This window comes from Carlito syrichta, unplaced genomic scaffold (genome assembly GCF_000164805.1).
Source record: "Carlito syrichta isolate Samal-C Ts95f unplaced genomic scaffold, Tarsius_syrichta-2.0.1 Scaffold255152, whole genome shotgun sequence".
NCBI lineage: Eukaryota > Metazoa > Chordata > Mammalia > Primates > Tarsiidae > Carlito > Carlito syrichta.
This window is the reverse complement of record NW_007199248.1, coordinates 170,677-178,434: the sequence shown is the minus strand read 5'-3', so window position 1 is coordinate 178,434 and position 7,758 is coordinate 170,677.

The window sequence follows — 7,758 nt, the reverse complement described above, 5'->3', positions numbered from 1 at the left end:
TCACTATATTTCTCTCATGTTGACTGTCATTATTTTCAATCTACATCTCTTTGATACTGTAAGGTAGTTTAAATTGTTCCCCCGAAGTTTTCAAAATTTGAATCTATAAAACAGACAGATAATAGGAAGGCTAACAGGAAAAAAGTCATACAAATTTATTAACATGCATATAAGCACAAGAGTCATATAAAATATTAAAAACTCAAAGAAAGAATAGGATGTCAGAGGGTGGCAAAACATTTTACTGGGGGAGAGAAGAGGAAAGGATTGGAGAAAAAGCACTCGTGTTATGCACATGAAACTTCACAGGTAGCAGCACTCAGAAAGAATAGATGATAGCCAGTGCTACACATTTGTGTCCGACCTTTACAAGTGTCAGACTCTCAGCTAATCTTTCTTGATCCAGACAAGTGTGACTTCAGAGAAAGCCTGTTTGCATCTGTTGTTTACTTCATTTTATTCCTTCTACAGATGCAAATTTCCCCTACAAAATACAGCTTCTCAGGGCTATTGCCATCTGCAGGCCCTTTGAACAGCCATTTCAAAATATGTCTAAGAAGTGTATTTTAGGATGAAATATTTTTAGTTTCCTCCAACACATTTCTAGTTACAAATGTATAATGTACATGAAGAATGCTTTACAAAATAATAGGTGTGTTTGTGGGTAGGAAAGAGATTTAGAATGTTCCTATCTCCAACGAAAAATAAAATGCATTCTTACTTCATGCTGTGATCTGTGGACTCAATAATTGGTCCATGACAAACATAGTCTTCCCAAATAATAATACCTTAACCCCTCTGCTTCCCAAATAATAACACTTTAACCCCTCTGCTTTTACTACCACACTTTCCAAAAACTATAGTAAGAGTGGAAGTAAAATATAGAATTGACCCCCATGTTAAACTACTCTTCTCAGAAATGTTCTATGGAATTATATGTGTGACAATAAGTCACACATATAATCTTGAAAACTGTAAATTTATATAAATGCTGAATAAATACAAAAGGTTATTAAACCAGGTATCTCTATAAAATTTTCCCAATTTTTTCATTAAATTATTGAATTTTCATTACAAATATGACTACCTATTTTGGTCAGGGTTCTTCAGAGGAATAGAACAAATAGACTGTATATACATATAGAGAGAGAGATTTATTTTAAGGAATTGGCTCAAATGATTGTGTGAACTGGCAGAGCAGTCCAGCAGGCTAGAAATCCTGGCAGGAGTTCACATTGCAAGTCTGCAGTCCAAAGACAATCTAGAGGCAGAATTTCTTCCTCTTAAGGAGAATTCAGTGTTTTCTCTGAAGGCCTTCAACTGACTGGATGAGGCCCACTCACATTATAGAGTATAATCTACTTTATTCAAAGTCTGTTGAGTTAACTATTAATCACATCGAAAATAACACCTTCACAATACCTATAGACTGTTGTTTGATCAAACAACTGGACACTATGGCCTACCCAACTATTAGGACTCAGAAAACAAGGTCCCAAAATGAAGGCCGAAGAAGCAAAAATTTTTCTCTGACCTTCTCCTGCCCTCCTGTCTCTGGCATTTCATTCTTTCTTAAGCCTAACCACAAAAACGAAATCCTTCCTTCTGAAGGATGGATCATAGAAAGAAGAACCCCTTTTCCTCAAAGCCAATCATAAAACCTAAAAATATTACTCCAAATTTGTCTCTGACTTTCTGTGTAAAAACTGGCCATAAAGAAATTATCTAACCTATCTTGTTTGATTGACGGTCATAAGACTCCTATTCCAAAGAGGGTCCTGCCCCATACCCAGAAGGAAGAAATACATGCTCGGAGGCCAAGAAAAATTTTGACAGACAAGTCTTGCTGTCTTTTAGCATTTTGCTCAATCATATTGCTACACAGCTATCTATACTTTGTTGAACCTAAGCATATAAATGGACAATTTCCCTTGTATCTTTTAGTTTTCATTCTGAGGGTTTCCATGTTTATGTGTTAAATAAATTTTCATGTCTTTTCTCTGATTAATCTGTCTTTTGTAATATGATTTTTTAGTGAATCTTCAGAGAACCAAAGGGAAAGCTTTGCCTTGGTTTCTACACAAGTCAACATTTAAAATTAGTCATATCGCATTACCTAGGTCAGTGGCTTTCTTTTTCTCTTACTAAAAATTACACCAAAGCAACAAAGAAAATGAGCAATACCTTTTAACCTCAATTTCTAAGAAAACTGGGAGGCTGACATAATAAGCTGCCTTCATCATGGATGTGAGGCTTGGCCAAAAGAGCTGAGATAGACAGAAGCCATGCAAGAAGAAATCAAAATAAGAAAGCAGAGTCCAAGAGGACTCAGCAGAGTTGAGGGGATCACTCAAAAATGCATGTGCTACATCCCTTGAACAGGAGAGAGCTCAACATCTGGACCAAGCTTGGTCAAGAGAAATAGATGTGGGATGTTGAACAACCATAAAAAGACACAGAGGGGAGCCACATTTGCAGCAAGATGTCTGTCTCCAGGTGAAGTCTGAAAAATGTTATCTAGGAACCTGGTGCATTCCTATTCCATAGGAACCATCTACAAACAGCTAAATTAGGAAAATCCAACTTATTCAGCAATATTTAATAAGAAAGGGTATGACACGCCATCAATATAGAAACCACTATAAAAATGGGATAAAGATCACCAAGTTTACCAAAAGATTTAAAAGATTCAGATTATTTCATCCTCTACTCTGCATCCTCTCTCTTCATCTTACTCAAGCAAAGCTACACTTTTAAAAGGTCTACAAGGCCCTATATGACCTCATTACTTCTTTCCCCCAAACCTCTCTGTCCCTTGTCTCCCTTTCTTTTCTAAGAACATTCTAAGCAAAGTCAGCCCTCAAAGCTTTACTCTTTGCTCTTTTCTCTGCATGAAATATCCTCCCCAAGATATCAGTATGGCTCACACTTTTAGCTCCCTTGAGTTTAATTCAATGTCATCTCCTGAGAATGATCATCACAGGTCACACTATTTAAAATTGTGAACAACACACCAACATTTCTTCTTCTCTGAATAGCACTTTCTACAATCTGACACATTATATATTTTCACAAATTTCTTAATTTATTCCGTTTTACTTACTGCTATATCCTTAATGCCTGCTGCAGTGTCGGCATTCCAAATATATTTGTTAAATGAATGAATGACTAAATGAATGAATTTACACTTAAAAAAAATGTTTCCACAGAACAGATAAACAGCATGTCCAAGCATATCACTAAAATTTAAGAAAATGGAATTAAACTATCATATCTCTGAAAAGCATTCAAAAAGGATAAATGTAAAAATCACGGAAGAGATTGGGAGACAAGAAAGAAAAATGCAATAAAAGCTGATGGAAGACAAGAATATGTAGGACGAAAATAAGCATCACCAACAGAAAGATGAAATGCAAAGAAGCAGAGAGGGAAAGAGATACCTCAGAAAACCCAATAAAGAATATATGAAATAAAAATGAATAAAGCAAGTGAAAAGTAATGGAAATGAACTGTTTACACAGATTAGAATAAACAGAATGTGATCTATTCATACAGTGAAATACCACTCAACAATAAGAATAGAAAAACTAAGCATAAAATTCAGATGGAAGAAACCAGATATAAAGTGTATATACTGTATTAATTTATTTTTTAAAATTGTAGGAAAGGTAAAATTGTAGAAACAACAAAACAGATCAGAGGTTGCCTGCGTCCAGGGAGTGTGAGCAGGAATTTACAGCATAACACTGTAAGATAATTTTGAGGGGACACAGAAGTGTTTCAGAATTTGACTATAATGGCCATTGTACAGCTATGTTCATTTACCAGAATTCATAGAACTGTGCACTTACACTAAAAAATATAACTTTATAATGCTGTCTTTTTTTAAGGATTAGAGAGAAGACTGATTTAGAAAACAAAGGATATCTAACATACACATGATTGAAATAATCTGAGAAGAAAACTGGAACAACGTTTAAAAGCATAAATCAAAATCACTTTTTCTAAAAGAAATAAGCTTATTTTTGTTAATTTATTAGAGAATTAAATTAGCAATATCATTTACTATATACCAAGCACAGTACTAAGCATTATAAAGATATTAACTCAATCTCATAACATTTTAAGACAAATACAATTATTTTATACAGATGAGAAGACAAATGCAGAGAAGTTCAGTAATTTTACCAAGTCTCAAGTAGTAAATGGTAGTGACATATAACAATATTTCATATTAAAAGGACTCATCATCTATCAAAGCAAACGAAACACCATACTGGAAAGCTATAAATGTGCTGGCAAAGTCAGTGGAGATTAAATATAAAAGTTAGAGAAAATAACAAGATATTTATAAGGAGAAAAATAAGGCTGACTTGGATATCTCCCTAGCCACACTTATGCCAGAAGATGATAGAATAACACTTTCAAGATAATAAATAAAATAACTAAAAAGAAAATAAGAAAAGCTATCTACAGATTTCATGTGCTTTTGGCAGGAAGACTTGAGACATAAATCTTGAAATATGCACAAATTCAAAATATACCGTTCACCTGACAACTCTTAAAGCTACAGAATTCAGTCAACAAAATGATGGCAGGATTTAGACTAAAATGTTGAGTGGTAGAGACAGTATTTTCTGATAACAGAACAATAAAATTGGAAATTAACGAGATAAATAAGTATAAGTATCTATAAATCTAGATATAGAAAAAATTCTCTCTTAAGCAACTCTTGAGTTAAACACTAATCAAAATTATAAAACTTCCAGAATAAAAAATTTTAAATATATTCCACATTTAAACATGTAGGCTAAAGGTAAGTATTGTTCAGTTCAAAAGCACAGCCTGAAATATCTTTTTGAGTCAAAAAGAAAGAACAGCTTAAGCAGTTTGAAATACAGAGAATAAGCAGAAAGCAAACATAAAAAGTAATAAAAATAATGGTAGAATTTAATGTGATCAAAATATGTAAATAGCAAAAAATAATCAACAAATCCCAAAACTACTTCTTTTAATTTAATAAAAGTAAGTAATAAAACAAATACATCAGCAGTTAAGATGGTCAAAATCAGAAGAAAGTATACAATAGGGAATGATAAGCTAGAAAAATTACAGAAATAAAAATGGCTAATAAATATATCAATAATATGAAAATATATTTGAAACCTGGATAACAAATAGTTTTCTAAGAAAAATAATTTACCAACACTGATCATAAAAACCAAACAATAAGAAAAATTTGATTTTTAAAAACCAGACAAGAGAAAAATTGTCAAAGATTAATCCTCCTAAAGGCACCAGGATAAAAAGGATTTTAAAAATATTAAACAATCAGATCATTGAAATGCTACTAAACTGTCCCAGGCATTAAAAAAAAAAAAAAAAAAAAAACATAAAATGAAGACAACATTGCTACTGAAGTCTAAAGTTATACTTACAAAACAAATCTCCAATATACAGATTCAACACAATGCCCATTAAATTACTAACATCATTCTTCTCAGACCTGGAAATGACAATACAGAAATTCATATGGAAACATAAACGACCACAACAAAAACAATCCTTAGCAAAAGAAACAAAGCAGAGTTATCACACTTCCAGACTTCAAACTTTACTACAAGGCTACAGTAATCAAAAAAGCCTGGTATTGGTACAAGAACAGGCATATAGAACAATGGAACAGCATAGAGATTCCTGAAACAAAGCCTCAATTTCTTAACCAACTCATCTTTGACAAAGCCTCCAACAACAACCACTGGAGAGAGAAGAGTCTATTCAGTAAATGGTGCTGGGAAAACTGGCTGATCACATGCAGAAGCTTGAAACAGGACCCCTACCTATCACAATGCACAAAAATTAATTCTAAATGGATCAAAGACCTAAATGTAAACTATAAGAATCTCAATACTATAAAAATCTTAACTTAAAGAACCTCAAACTATAAGAATCTTAAAAAATGCAGGAGACATCCTTATGGAAATTGGAACAGGAAACCAATTCTCGGTCAAAACCCTAAGTGCCCATACCACAGGAAATAAGATAGACAAGTGAGACCTCATCAAACTGACCAGCTTCTGCAAAGCAAAAGAAACTATCAAGAGAGCAGGGAGACAGCCCACAGAATGGGAAAAAATATTTGCCAACTCTATATCTGACAAAGGCCTAACATCTAGGATCTATAAGGAACTCAAGCACACCGAAAAGAAAAAAACAAACAGCCCTATTAAAAAGTGGACAAAAAGCATGAATAGACATTTCTCAAAAGAAGTTATACAGGCAGCCAACAGACACATCAAAAAGTGCTCAGCCACACCAATCATCAGATAAATGCAAATCAAAACCACATTGAGATATCACCTAACCCCAGTAAGAATAGCCATCATTAATAAAACAAACAACAACAGATGCTGGTGAGGATGCAAAGAAAAGGGAACACTTCTACACCGCTGGTGGGAATGCAAACTAGTGCAACCTCTTTGGAAGACAGTGTGGCGATTTCTGAAAGGATTAGAAATTGACCTTCTGAATGACCCAGCAATCCCAATATTAGGAATATATCCAGAGGAACTCAAATCATTCTACCAAAAAGATACCTGCACACGTATGTTTGTTGCAGCTCTATTCACAATAGAAAGAAACATGAAACCAACCATGCTGTTCATTGAGGCTGGATTGAATTTTTAAAATGTAGTATGTATACACAATGGAATATTATGCAGCCATAAAGGACAAACATATAGACTTCACAGAAACTTGGATGGATTTAGAGTCTAGCATACATACAAAGAACAGTGTACCATATGTCCTCACTCATAAGCAGACCTTGAACAATTATCATAATACTATAAGAAAGGGATTGGCAGTAGTGGGAAACTGCCAGGAGAGGGGGTAGGATTAGCAGTTGAGGGAAATTGCCAGGGGACGGAAGGGCACACTTCATCAACAAGGGTATCTGCATAATGAACATTTGTATACCTAACGCTGAATTATACCCCACATCTTTAAAACAAAAAAGAAAAAGAAACCAAACCTCAAAAAAAAATCTCATTTATAAATATTTAAAGCAAGAATCTTAAATGAAATATCAGAAAAGAAAATAGAGCAAAACTAAAATATAATTTTACCATGATGACTGTTTAATTATAATATGTGACTTAACACTAAGAAATATATTAATATAAGTAATATAAATCATTACCACTGATGATTAATAGCATTTGAAAAAATAAATTAGCAACCACCTGATATACATTTAGTTGAATCAAATGAAACGCTATTTTTGTAGGTAGAAAACAAATCAAACAATAGCAATTTCTTATTGTTCAACCTAATAACATAAAACAAAATACAAGTAAATGAATACATTATAAAATATATTTTCATTTCAGCTTTAGGCCAACGAGTAAAAACTTGAAGATAGAATATTTTGGAAGGAACAAGTGAAATTATCACTATTTGCTAAAATATAATTGTTCATCTATCGGATTCCAGATAATCAACTGGAAATTATTATTATTATTATTATTATTATTATTATTATTATTTGAGTTGGAGTCTCACTCTGTCGCCCAGACTGGAGTGCAGTGGCCGCTCCCAACCACCGCAGCCTCGACCTGCTGGGTTCCATGATCCTTCCGCCTCAGTCTTCCAAGTAGCCAGAATTACAGGCATGGGCTACCACGCCCAGTTGATTTTTTGATTTATTGTAGAGATGAGGTCTCGCTGCCCAGGCGGATCTCGAACCCACTGGTTCAG